This window comes from Hibiscus syriacus, unplaced genomic scaffold, assembly GCF_006381635.1.
Source record: "Hibiscus syriacus cultivar Baekdansim isolate YM2019G1 unplaced genomic scaffold, ASM638163v2 tig00019423_pilon, whole genome shotgun sequence".
Taxonomy (NCBI): Eukaryota; Viridiplantae; Streptophyta; class Magnoliopsida; order Malvales; family Malvaceae; genus Hibiscus; species Hibiscus syriacus.
In genome coordinates, this window is record NW_024062470.1 from 533,492 (window position 1) to 548,057 (window position 14,566).

At 35.7% G+C, this 14,566-nt stretch overlaps 2 long non-coding RNA genes across 2 annotated transcripts; both read right to left on the bottom strand.

Annotated features, from left to right (window-relative positions):
• Positions 1-10,666: 10,666 nt before the first annotated feature.
• Positions 10,667-11,557, bottom strand: LOC120209612. The gene is made up of 3 exons (XR_005524411.1): positions 11,464-11,557; positions 11,089-11,173; positions 10,667-10,838 (listed from the first exon to the last, which is right to left on the bottom strand). It is a non-coding gene; the product is annotated as an uncharacterized LOC120209612 (long non-coding RNA).
• A 389-nt stretch (positions 11,558-11,946) lies between these two features.
• On the bottom strand, positions 11,947-13,195 carry LOC120209611. Its single transcript, XR_005524410.1, has 4 exons — positions 12,825-13,195; positions 12,609-12,677; positions 12,363-12,499; positions 11,947-12,067 (listed from the first exon to the last, which is right to left on the bottom strand). It is a non-coding gene; the product is annotated as an uncharacterized LOC120209611 (long non-coding RNA).
• Positions 13,196-14,566: the final 1,371 nt, after the last annotated feature.

Genomic DNA, 14,566 nt, shown 5'->3' on the forward strand with positions numbered 1-14,566 from the left:
ATTATGGTCAGGTTGTGAGGATATTCATCCCAAGCTTTTTAGAGAAACCAAAATACCAATCTTCAACCTTTGCTTTAGTTCAATATGCTTGTGAAGAAGGCATAAATAAGGCAATCCAGTATGTTAATGGTACATTGATCGATGGGAGAAGAGTCATAGTGGGGATTGCAAAGTATCAAAATACTCGGAGAAGGGTAGTTGCTGAAGGCAAGATGATATTGGATAACAAGTCCAAAAAAAGGAAAATACAAAGATTGGGGGGAATGCCGAGTCTTTGGGAAGCATGAGGGATGGAAAATCGTATAAGGATGTTTTGAATACAGTTAATAATATAAGTGAACCAGATTCAGGGGGAACATGGAGGGTATAAAGCAGTCTGCAAAAGGAGTGAGGAATGTCTGGGAGATGCATATTCCTTCAGAAAATTCGGATTGGGTGAAGAGATCATTAATAGGGATAATCAAAACATCTTTTGATCAGGGAATGCTTGTATCATTACATTCAAGTCGGCTGAAGAGTTTTCAAATGTGTGGATGAACAAGAAAAAGGAGTTGTTTTTCTGCTTTGATTGGTTGGCTCCATTGTTGAACGATGAGGGAGTTCCATTGGCTGTTTGCCAGGTGGAGCTTTAGGGAATTCCTTTATTATGTTGGAATGAGGCATTCCTGGAAAAACTTATTGGGAGATGGTGAAAATTTATATGTTTTAAAGATGAATCAAAGAGCAGAGCGAATCTATCGATGGCAAAAGTTTTGATCAAGGTGACGAGTCCTTTTGACGTCCCTGAAACAGTTACAATAGGTTCTTACGGCAGATCATTTAAAGTAAAGATAACTTTGGGGTCTATTTTGAAAAAACCAGAAGAATTATTGGGGAAGATGGTTGTCGTCCTACTCTGGGCAGCATTTGAAAATCAGAAGATATTAGAGGAATCTAGGCTTAAGGTCATCTCGTGGTTGAACAAAGGACAGAAGAGTGGTTTGAATGGGGTTAGTGGGGGACAGGTCCCATAAAGAAAGTCAACCAAAGAGACTTCTAATTGTGGGCTGTCAAATTTCTTGAAAGAAAGAACAAACCATATTGAGAATCACGTGGATATGGGATTGAGGGAAGGAGTTGAACCAGATGGTCAGGCCCAATCGAATGATAATTAGGTTTCTTCTTCACCAATAAAGAAAATCATTCATGTGGGCCTGCTTATAATTTAAAATGGGTTGGGGTAGGGAAAGAGAATTATATGGGTAGATTTATGACCCAACCCAATAAAAATTCAGTTAATCATGTGGAAGTCGATGAGGAGGGTAAAGAGAAAATTTGAATGGGTCCATCGTCTCCGATTAGGAATGGACTGTTTTCGTTGATAATCTTAGTAAGAGAGTTTCAAGAGGTGCGTTAAGGGAATATTTTAGTCATTATGGTCAGGTTGTGAGGATATTCATACCAAGCTTTTTAGAGAAACCAAATACCAATCTTCAACCTTTGTTTTTGTTCAATATGCTTGTGAAGAAGGCAGAAAGAAGGCAATCCAGTATGTTAATGGAACATGGATCGATGGGAGAAGAGTCAAAGTGGGGATTGCAAAGTATCAAAATACTCGGAGAATGGTAGCTACTGAAGGCAAGATGATGTTGGATAACAAGTCAATAAAAGTAAAATACAAAGATTGGGGGGAACGTTGAGTCTTTGAGAAGCATGAGGGATGAAAATCGTAAAAGGATGTTTTGAATACAATTAATAATATGAGAAGTGAACCAGTTTCAGGGGGAACATGGAGGGTCTAAAGCAGTCTGCAAAAGAAGTGAGGAATGTTTGGAATATGCATATTCCTTCAGAAAATTTGGATTGGGTGAAGAGATCATTAACAAGGATAATCTAATCATCTTTCGATCAGGATTTGATAAAGCCTTGGAGTTCGAGGGAGTGGAAGTCAAGATTGCGAGATGGGGTTATGAAAGAAATGCTTGTATCATTATATTCAAGTCGGTTGAAGAGTTTTCAAATGTGTGGATGAATAAGAAAAATCAGTTGTTTTTCTGCTTTGATTGGTCAACTCCATTGTTGAACGATGAGGGAGCTCCATTGGCTTTTTGCCAAGTGGAGCTTTATGGAATTCCTTTATTATTCTGGAATGAGGCATTCCTAGAAAAACTTACTGGGAGGTAGGGAAAATTTATATGTTTTAAAGATGGATCAAAGAGCAGAGCGAATCTATCGCCGACGAAAGTTTTGATCAAGGTGGTGAGTCTTTTTGACGTCCCTGAAACGGTTACAATAGGTTCTTACGGTAAATCGTTTAAAGTAGAGATAACTTCGGGGTCTATTTTGAAAAAAAACAGAAGAATTATCGGGGAAGATGGTAGAGAAAATCTCAGAAGAATGGAACAGTGATGATGTCTTGTCTATGGAAGAGGATGGGGTTAGTGGGGGATAGGTCCTATCGAGAAAGTCAACCAAAGAGACTTCTAATTGTGGGCTGTCAGATTTCTTGGAAGAGAGGACAAACCATATTAGGAATCACGTGGGTTTGGGATTGAGGGAAGGAGTTGAACCGGATGCTCAGGCCCAATCGAATGATAATTAGGTTTCTTCTTCACCAATAAAGAAAATTATTCATGTGGGGCCTGCTTATAATTTAAAATGGGTTGGGATAGGGAAAGAGAATTTTATGGGTAGATTTATCCCCCAACCCAACAAAAATTCAGTTAATCTTGTGGAAGTCGCTGAGGAGGTTGAAGAGGAACTGGTGAAGTATAACACATGTGGGGAAAAAACAATGTCAGCAAATGAAGAGGTTGTTGTTATTGGTAGGAAGCATTCAGTTGGCCCGAGGAATCAAGAAGGGGACTATGTCTTCATTACAAAGATTTCTAATGCTAGGGAAAAGAGAAATGTACTCTATGGCCAAAAGGTTGATGTGGCTAATACTCAGTTTAGCCTTATTTTGGGAAGCTACTCAACTTCGAGTTCAAGAGCAAAAAAGTTTGTGAAACATGATGAAAACATTCCAGTGTCCACTATGGAAGAACAAATTAAAGCAAAGGAAAATCAGAAGTCCTCCTTCATAAAATATGTGCAGATTCTTTCTCGTCAAAGAGTTTCAGCAATCAAAATAACTTAAGAATTTCTCCACGTCTTTCAGAAGTGTGTGCTCGGAGAGTAATAAGTCTATAAGATTCTTTGATAAAGTTTATAGAAGGGATTATAGAAGCAAGGTCAGGGAGTCTTTGGAACAAGACAAGGCTTCTTCAATGTCTTCCCATTCCTCTGTTAAAGCAAGAGATGAAGTTGTTGCTACTCGGGAGGTGTGTAATATGTTGGGAAATCACTTTTAAAGGGGGCAACAATGTCAAAGCTTAAAATTATTTCATGGAATGTAAGGGGTCTAGAGAGAAGAGAAAAAATTAGAGCTGTGGCGAGACTTGTAAATAGAAATAAATCGGTCTTGCTACTCTTATAGGAGACGAAACTAAATAAGTGTCAAAATGGGCTAAAGAGGAAATTAAGGGGTAATTTGTTGAAAGGTGGTAGTTTTCATCCAGCTGATGGGTCTGCAGGTAGCTTGTTGTGCTTGTAGAATGAGAATTTATTTGAAGTTAAGCGTGAACATAATCAGAGTAGATTCATGGCATTATCATGGAAGTTCTAGGTGATAAACTTTGAGTGTGTTATAATAAATGTTTATAGCTCGTCAGTAGAGGCTGAAAAAGAAGAGTTTTTCAGGGAGTTATTGTGTTTTGTAGAAAGATTAAACATGTCAGTTTGCATTGGGGGTGATTTCAATGCATATCTTAATCTAGAGGAGAAAAGTGGAGTTACTCAGAATTGGCATTCCATGGATTTGTTTAGGTCTTTTGTTCAACAATAAAATCTTATTGATCTTCCTTTAACAGGAGGTAGCTTCACTTGGTGCAACAATAGAAAGTCGCTTACATGGGTAAGACTCGATCGATTCTTGATCAGTGGCAGTTTCTTAAATTGCTTTCCAAAAGTTATTCAAATAATTCTTCCTAAATCCTTATCGGATCACAATCCGGTGTTAGAAGAAGAATGCAAAAACTGGGGCCCTAAACCTTTTCGATTATTTAACTACATGTTAGAGGAAGATGGTTTTGATGTGTTGGTTGAAAAATCCAAGAATGATTTGAAGAAGAATAACGGGAGAAGGGGATTGTTTAGCATACTACAAGGAACTAAAAAGGTGATCAGGAGGTGGCCCAGCAGAAATCAAGTGGGGATATCAGAATCTATTTCAGAATTGGAAGGTAAAATAAATTATTTGGAAGTGAAGTTACAAGGTAGTGGCATTTCTTCACAAGAATGGGACCAGTTACTGCTATCGAGGAATGAGTTATGGAAATTGCACAGGATGGATGAAAGTATTTAGTTCTAGAAGTCGAGAGTGAAATTGATAAAAGATGGTGACAGAAATACGAGGTTCTTTCACTTATGTGCCCTTAATAGGAATAGAATCAATGCCATTTCGGCGTTGAAGGTGGCTAGTAAGGAAATTTCAGATCCAGATCAGATGAGGGCCTATGTCTCGAATTTTTTCAAGAAAACCTATAATTCAAAAGCAACACCGGAGGTAGATGACATTAATCAGAACTTTGCAAAATTGTTAGCTGAGCAAAGGGCTTGTCTTGAGGTTAAATTTTTAGAACAAGAAGTGTGGGAAGCAATTTTTTATTCCGACAATACTAAAGCCCTTGGCCCAGATGGTTTTACTATGGGATTTTTCAAGAAATTTTGGCCTTTGCTATGAAATTTGTGGATGATTTTTATTGTGCAAGGAAATAGCAGCATGGGATCAATCATGCTTTCATAACTCTAATCCCAAAGAAACTAAATCCAGAAAGTATTGCAGATTTCAAACCAATAAGATATATAAAATTATCTCCAAAGTTTTATCGAAAAGACTAGTTTCAGTTATTAAAGATATAGTAAGTCCTTCACAGTTTGCATTTATTCCTGGTAGACAGTTGTTAGATTATGCATTCCTTGCAAATGAAGGCAAAGATTATTGGAGGAAACAAGGGCGGAAAGGGGTCATTTTCAAAGTTGATTTTCGTAGAGCATATGATTCGGTGGTGTGGCCGATTTTCCTGAGATTATTGAATGTCATGGGTTTTGGTGAGAGATGGGTTTCATAGATAGAGTATTGTCTATCTTCTACATCAATCTCGGTTCTAGTGAATGGATCTCCAACAGAGATTTTTCGATGGGTAAAGGGTAGAGACAAGGTTATAGTATGTCCCCTCTTCTGTTTGATATAGTTGGAGAACATCTGTATTTAATGCTGATTAAAGCTGCTGATCTAGGACTCTTTGAAGGATTTGTTATTGGTAAGCCTGATAATCCTTTCCAGCTGACACATTTACAGATTGCAGATGATCTTATCTTATTCTGCCGAGATTCTCTACTCACATTCTAAATATCAGGAGAGTGTTGAGAATTTTCAGTCTAATGACAGAGCTTCATCTGAATCTTTCTAAGGGTAATTTATAATGCGTTAATATTTTTTTTTATAGAATTTGGAGGTCTCATTAAAAACTCCCTTCATATTCTTCCACATACTTAGAAGTATGTTGAAGAACATTGGAAGGGAGAAAAGAGTACCTCATATTTTATTAAATAGAATACCAAGTACATGAGGAGTCACCAAACCCACATACGGGAATAAACACCAATACAAACCATATCACCTAGAAATCTTACATCGTCAAACAAAAAGCACCTAAAACAATAACCCCATTTGTAGAATACACTTCAAGATGTAAGATAACCCCATTTGCATGGCGTTAATATTGAAGATGGCATCTTAAACGATTGGGCAACTGAGGTTGGCTGTGTAGTGGGATATTTTCATACGATGTTGCTTGGTTTACCTTTAGGTGCAAAGAAAAAAATCAGAGGTACTTTGGGATCCGATCATCCAGAAGTTTAACAAGAAATTAGTTGGTTGGAAAGCCTCTTCATTGTCAATGGCAGGAAGATTGGTGTTGTTGAAGTCGGTGTTGTCCTCATTGCCGGTTTTTTTTCCTTTTTATTTTCAAAATTCCGTTCAAGGTAAATCAGAAGTTGAACTCTTTGAGGGCTAAATTTCTTTGGGGGGAAAAACCAGCAAAGAAACGTATTCACTGGGTGAATTGGAAAGTGGTGTGTCAACTCTATGAAGAGGGTGGATAGGGAGTCTTGGATTTGAATTTTGTTAATCGAGTGTTGCTTGGTAAATGGGTGTGGAAATTTGCAAATGAAAGACACTCAATGGAAAAAGATGCTTTGCAGCAAACATAATGTTAGTAATTTGTCTCAAAGGAAAGCTTCTCTCTAACCTAGGTGTTTTCAATTTTCAAATTTCAAATTACTTATTTCCACGAGCCTCAGCGTCTCTCCTCCGATATCCACCAGTCGTCCGCAGTTGTCGTCCGCCACTCGCCACCGCCGTCAGCCGTCCTTTTCCACACTTTGACCTTCGTTTTGACGCCGTTTTTTACTGGGTAATTCGCCGGCTCAAGGTGTTTCCTTTTCTGGGCTTGTTTTTCTGAGTAAGACTTTTATTTGACGCTGATCTATAAGCCGCTCACGGCCGTTTTCGCCTCCATCCGTTGCACGTACGCTGGACATCGCATCTCCACTGTATTCAGAGCCTTTTTGCGATCATAACCCATTTACTTAGTGTCGAGATTAGTTGCATCTCTCCATTATATTGCACTGAGCAGTTTCGACAAGATCAGGCGCTCGCTACTCTTTAATTTCTGCATGACTCTTTTGGTGGATTTCTTTCGTCACTACTGTTGAAACTTTGAGCTCTTGTTCTGGAACTTTATTTCTAGGGGTGATACGTAAACTCAGTATACTTCTTCTAGCAGGATGTATTAAAAGACAGAAGCTCCTGCTTCTCTCTTGTTTATAGATCTTATCTGGGTTTTTCATATCAACAGTCTTCATCACATGCCGGGTGCTGGAGTCCTCCCTTCTGAGATATCAAAGAGAGAGCTGCAGAATTTTCTGAGATGGCTTTCGGGTTTTAAAGATTCGCATTCTGAGATGTGTCTTCCAAAGGCTTCGCTCTCTTCTCAACTGTAAATTTTGCAGTCGCTGCTAAGGATGTCCTTCAGAAAATGGTTTTTGACGCTAAGTTGAGGTTTTCTTGTTCCTCCAATTCTGCCATTGCCAATTCCAGCTTTTGTAGCATCTCCTAGTGTTCAGGTTCTTGTTAAAGCGGTGAGTTGTGATGGTAAATCTGCTGTTAATGGTGTACAAGAAGGATCTAGGGAGTCGATCACAAAGGGCGGATACTTGATGCTTTTTTTCCTAATAAAAGGAATTTTAAAGGAGATCGTTTTGGTTTTATTCGCTTCGCATCATTAGAAGAAGGAGAACGATCTCAAAAATGAATGGATCTCGTATCGACGGTAGCAAAATTTGTGTTTCTTTCGCTAAATTCAAACATCGAAATTCCTATTAAAGAAGTCTTCGACAAATGTTCTTCAAAAGTCCGGGATGGAAGATTATTCGAGGAAGAATCATTATAAAGTTGAAGGTGTTATAGATGAAGAAAAACCTCAGGTGTTGAGCAATTGTCTAGTGCGGTGGCGTAAGGATTTTGTCAAAATTGGTCATCTCGCTAGACAAATGCAAGCGAAGGGCCTCATTGGCTTCACCTAAATGAGAGCAGCTAGAAATGCGATTTTAATGATTTTCGAAGATAATGCTTCATTGAGAAGTGTGAAAAACGACAAATCAATGATTCTCATAGAGTGGTTCTCCATAGTCGAAGTTTGGTTAGAGAGTTTGGTAATGGAGTGTCGTGGAGTATGGTTAGTTTGCGATGGTGTTCCTTTTCATGCATGAACTTGGGATACTTTCAAGAACATTGCGGATAAGTAGGGTCTTTTACTTGCTATCGACAAAAGTTGTCAATCTCCATCTTTTGATCGGACAAAAATTCAAGTCCTCACAAAGGCTAATGCGAAAATTGACGCGATGGCTGAATTGAAGGTTGGTGACAACTTCTTCAAGGTCATGGTGCATGAGATATAGCCTTCATTCAAACCAAATTCTTGGGCTCCTGAAAAAGACGAGTCTCTTTAGATTTTGTCTCTTCATTCGTGGTTTTGTTTTAGTCTATATGGCGTTGTTTTAGTCCTATTGCTGGTGGTGTAATTAGAAGTATGGTGATTTGATCGTGGCTTTGGATGAGGTTATTTGAGGTTTAGGTGTTTGTTGTAATGGGGTATATCACCATGAGAGGATATTTCGTGGTGTCTTTTGTATCGGGTATTATTATTAATAAATTATGAGGTGCTTTTTTCTTCCTTCCAATGTTTTTTAACATACTTTTAGTATGGGAACGAATATGAAGGGAGTTTTTAATGAGACCTCTAACTTCTATAAAAAAATTACGAGATCAAAAAGTGTTTGAGGTCACATTCGAAGATCCAAGTGGGGAATGGTAAGTCGATATCCTTCTGGAATTATGTTTGGGTTAATGATTCAACCTTAAAAAACCAATTCCCCAGGATTTTTGCTTTATCTAATAATAAATGAGGTAAAGTGGCTGATTTTGGTTGCTTTGAAAATAATGGATGGGTTTGGATCATTCAGTCACGAAGGAATTTATGCGATTGGGAATTAGATCAGTGGGTTGCTTTAATGTCTTTGCTCGATAACATAATTTTGTCCGATTCAGTGGATAACTTTCTTTCATGGTCGTGGAAGGGTGATGGTTTGTTCTCGGCTAAGTTCTGCATGCTGACTTTATCTTGTAAATCTGGAGGTACTTTCAATTGGAACAAGTGGGTGTGGTCAGGTTTGGCTCCTCCCAGAGTCGAAACCTTTCTTTTACAGATCTCCCACCAAAACCTGGCAGTTAGAGTAGAGTTGCAGAAAAGGGGGGTTCCCTTGGAGGATGTTCTTTGTCCATAATGTCATAAGCATGAAGAAACCATCCAGCACCTATTCATTTTATGCTCTGTTGCACGGGAGTTGTGGAATAAATTTATAAGGTTATGGGACATCTTGGTCTGATTTAAGGGCTTATTCTTCAATTTGGAGGTTTATACCGGGAGTTGTTTTGTGGTTAATATGGAAGGTTAGGAATTCGGTGGTGTTTGATAATTGGAAACTCGACAATTCTTCTCTCTTCTTTATTTCTAAATTTAGGATGGCTAAATGGTTTCTAGCTAAGTTCCAGTGTTGATTTACTATTTGGGGACCTCTCTATTGTAGACAAACTTCTTACTCATATCTTTAAGAGAAAGAAGATCCAGTGTTGGCTTTCTCCTCCAGCTATGTTTTTAAAATTTAATGTGAATGGGGCGGTAAGAAATGATGGGCTGCTGGATGGAATTGGAGGAATTTTGAAAGATTCTAATAGCTATACTTTAGCCACTTTCTCCAATGATGTTGGTCCATGTCCTCCTCCTTTATCTGAGTTTAAAGCAATTAAAAAATGAATTGATTTTTTTCTTTCATCTTCTTGGGCATTGAAGGGAAGACTGATCATAGAGAGTGACTGCAAGTCTGCAGTTGACTGGATTTTGTTGCCATTTTCTACTTCTTTTTTCAGTTCTTTGGTTGGGGAAATTGGGTCCTTAGTTTCTACTAAGGAGATTATAATTAGACTGATTCCTAGGAGCTGTAATTGGGAGGAAGATAAATTAGCTAAGGAGGGAATTGGCTGAATGTTTTTGGGTTTTGTTGTTTATGGTTGTTTAAAGTGTAATGGTGTAGTCTTATGTAATTATTGACTTGTGAATAAAATGAGGTACTATTTTACTCCTTCCGCTAGTGGCCTCTATTCAAGAGCCAACTAAGAGGGAAGTTTTTAATGAGGCATCCTACTTCTATAAAAAAAATCCATTAGAGAGTATTATTCGACAAGGGCAATGTTAACAGTGATTATAACGCCATGGTACAAGCATAAACATCATACTTTAAAAGCAGTTCTTTCATCTTACAAAGAAAAGGTTAGGAACTCACAAAAACAGTTAAATCAGCAGTGTTTTCCTTTGATTTGTCCGAATTATGACCATCCTGAAAAAAATATAACACTCAGCTTTCAAATTACATATCATTAGTCGATCAAATCCTCAACTACCTAGAAACTTTACTCCTCTAACGAACTTTACACAAACAATCAAGTTTTTACGAAATTGGGCGGAAACAGCATAGAACTATGAAAAATCTCAGAAAGAACAAGCAATTGCATGCCATTAATTAAGGTTTCAGTCTAAAAGTACATTAAGACTAATAACAAAGCCCATATATTAAGCGAGAGCATTTCAAGCACAAACAATTTTAATCCCCAAAAACCAAATATATAATAATTTATAATTTAAATATTAATATTATGATTTTAATAAATTATATATATAATTTAAATTAATTTAAGAATAAATTAATAAATCGAAGTTTGAAAACCATTCGATAGGGGAAACAAATCAAAATGTTATAAGCAATATACGGAAAATGCTTTATAAAAAAATTTAAATAATATTAGAATTGTCTAAATTAATTTAATTTAAGAATATATTAATATAATTTTATAGAATATGATTGGAAATGTCAGCTTCAAAATATGTGATTTTGTTGATTTATAGCCTATTTGAAAAGCAAAAAAATTAGTGCTTTCTTTTTAGTGGAAGTAACATTTTACCTGGCTTGTGCATGCAACAAAATTGCCACTTAGATTCAATGGAGTTATCTACAGCTCCAATTCAATGTGTGATGCAGTAACAAGAGTAGACTCATTGGACTGGTTAGAGTTGTTAGTTGTATGATTCCTAAATGTTTAATCTGGTACAACCAGCTTGCATGCTTTCATAGGCACACACCTGTACAAGAAAAGATAGATGAAATATGTGGAAAGACATGCATTTCTAACCTCATAGTCTTTCTATGTTTTCTCTAAATATTACACATATCAAGGATCATGATAGGATAGAAACAAAGCATCTCGTTTTTCATTTCTTTTGCCTAATATATAGAAACAAAAGCATATTCATTTCATATATGCAGAATAAAAAAATACATAAAAGGATAGAAACAAAAATCAGTACTTAAAGATCTAGCCCTTTGTATTACCATCCAAACTTTCCTTCCAAGAATGGTACTCCGGCATGGAATAAAACGGTATCTCTTCCTTCGTATTGTTGACCAGGTGAGAAGCCTGTGCGAAAAAAAAATAACATAAATAACAAGAAAGCTTGCTGCAAAATATGGAACATGTAAATATTAGCCAATAATACCTTCACAATAGGAGTTATAAACTTACTCATGAATGATTTTACTTTCAACAGTGATAGTCAAAAGGAGTGAATAAAATTGATCACCAAACCCTTGATATAATTTAAATTAGTATATTCTTAAAATATTTTATAGTTTATAGTTTAAATATTATTATAATATTTATAAATTATATAAATAATTTAATTTAAGAATAAATTAATAAAATTATACCTTGTACAGGTTTGTGTCATATGCTAGTTCTAGCTTTAGTTGGAGAGACAACCATTTCTCATTGTGAAGTGGTGAGTCCAGTCTCCTCACCTTTGGGTTTCTGCATTAAATCTTCAATGTCAGTCTCCTCAAGAAATAAACCCAACGATACAGAAAATGAGAATAAATTAATTTAATTTAAGAATAAATTATATAATAATATTTTAAATAATATTAGAATAATTTAATTTAAGAATATATTAATATAATTTAAATTAATATATTCTTATGATATTTTATAATTTATAATTTAATTATTATTATATTGATAAATTATATAAAAAAATTAATTTAATTTAAGAATAAATTAAATTAAATTAATTTATGATATTTTAATTTAATTTAATTTAAATAAATAATATCAAAGTAAATGTCGAGGAATTTCCTAATGTGAACGAAAAAGAAAAAAGCACAAGGACAATAGATTGTGACACTTACATTTTCTTCAACTATGAGAGATGAGCAACAGAGAACCAATTTGTCGCGCGATTCACAAATATTCATGTTCTTCTGCATACTGACTTCTTCGCTTGTAGGATATTCCTTGTTGTGAACTGGCAAATGACTACAAATGAAGCAAGAACTTAATGAAATTTCCATGAGCGTGAAAAGGTGAAGTTTTCTTAAAACACTTGTTTTTCTACTTCCTTGAGATTCTGACTTTTCATTAGGCAGGACGCAACATTACAAAGTTAACAAGGTACGTAGTCTTTAACTTCCCAAAAAAATCATATGAAGTCCAGAAAACAGCCCTATTGTAATCCAAAATAAATATACACTCGTTAACAAGGAACGTAGTCTTTAACTTCCTAAAAAATCATATGAAGTTCAAAAAACTGTCCAATCTGTGTATCACTTACAGTATATGCCACCGGTATTGTGAGACTAATTTTGCAAGGGGAACATGGAAACTCTTAAGACAACTCTTTTCGAAACAGCCCATCGTTGCACCTTTGAGTTCACAACAGGAGCAATTTATTTTTCACAACAGGAGCACCTTATCATTTTCAAAATAAACATTAGGAGCCCTAAAAAAATAACATTATTATATATTAAAATTATGAAAACTGTATCGAAAGAGCATATTAGGTTATGAACACTTTTACCTTAGAGCCACCATTGTAATCTTGAGGAACAAGTCTGCCTTCATAGTAATTAACCATCTCTCCTGTAGCCTGCAATTTTGTTTAGCAAATAAACTTCATCAATTTGATTGAAAAGATGGGCAGTTTTAGTCGTATCATAGACTTGACAGGAAATACTAAACCTCAATCTTCTATTGAAAGACAAAAAACATTGTGTTTTATTTGTAACGTTCTCACATTTACACAAGGTCGCTTCATTTGCTAAAGGCAACATCTTTACTGTTGAACCATGACCATCTAAAATTCCAACAGCGAGACTCCCATTAACCTTTTCATTTAGTCTTTCTAAAGACATTACTATTTCCTTGCTGCTGTTGATCTTCAGCCAACCCACTTTTTGCGTCACCGCTAAAAGAAACTTTCATCTTTTTCTTACAACTTGAGGTTTTTTCACTTTTCAAACTTGTAGTCAACATTACTTCCCAAGCACGTTTAATTGATCCTTTTCTAACCCTTTTGGCACCAATTTCATGAGCTAAGGGAGTGGAGTGGGAAATGAGGGCTTCTGTTGAATCGTATTTTCATTTGTCGGACTTCATCAGATAAAAATACCTATTACTGTCAGTGCAAAGATAGATAAAAGAGCTTATTAACTATTAGCATCATATCAAAAGACAAATAATGAAGACTTAATTATATAACTCAAACCTGCCACTTGGGATTACTAAAGCATACGAAATGGTCTTTTCAAGCTTTCAGCAGTTATTTTTCTTCCATTATTTGTTACAAGGCATTTTTCAGTGTTTAAACCGTCTGGTAGCTTTGCTTCCTCAAATTTCACACAAAATCATAAAGCCATCTCTAAATATTACAAGAGTTCAATAGTGAATTGAGCAACACATGAGAGCATATTCGCTGCTGAGATAACACATTAAAGTGTGAATAAAAGGTAAAGAAATGAAGTATAGAAACACAAGTGTTCTTAGAGATCAAAAAACCTCACTATAAGAGTCAAGGGACTTTGAAAAACGGAATCTCCCCGGAATTTAAATTCTAAACGAAAACTAACATAATGAGAAAGTAAGAGTACCTTTTACTTTCAGCTGTTGGCTGAGGAAGTATGGACATAACAGTCCTATCAGCTAAAACTTTAGTTGGACATCCTAAACAAGATGGTTAATCAAGTTTGATATATCAGTAATGTAAGACATGGTACCACAAAGTAAACTTCAAGAATTCTCAGAATGGCGGCAACAGAAATAGCACATGAAAAGTATATCCTGCAATCAGGGATAGTATTGAGGTCACAGAGCATTCTGTTTTTCAAATAAAAAGTCAACTCTGAAGTTTGGCTTTATAGGTTTCTAAGGAGTCGTTAGGAAACCAAATGAATCATGTAGCATCCTTTATTCATTTAAGCGGATTTTGTAGTCAAGGAAAGCATAATGATGTTACTGTCATCAAGCCTAGACTAGAGAGTAAACAAGAACATCCCAAAGGTGTAAGGATAATGCTTAACACACTTCAAATCTTAAGCTGATATGTATGTACTACTTACCATGAGACGCTGAGAAAGGTATAGTGTATTTCATTTGTATAACATGACGTACTTCTTGTCAATCTTAAAACCCTTGATATTGCCATCAGAATCTCCAGCATACCTGCAAATTCAGAAATTAAATCGATATGAAAAGTTCAATTGCCGCATGTGCTCTCTTGAAAGTTGAAATAACCTACAGTAGAGCAAAGAACCGAAGCTAAAATTGCATTTAGGGACCAATTTGCATAACTACAAAAGAATTAATTTATTCTTTAAAGACATGTACATGAGACAAGTAGACATATTTATTGGTAAAGTATAGAGCACGAAGACATATTTGTTTGTAAAAGTAGACATATATATAGAAACTACTTTTACAAGCAAATAATATAAAAATACAATGTCCTAAATTTTATTTTTCATATTTTTTCTTAGAAAG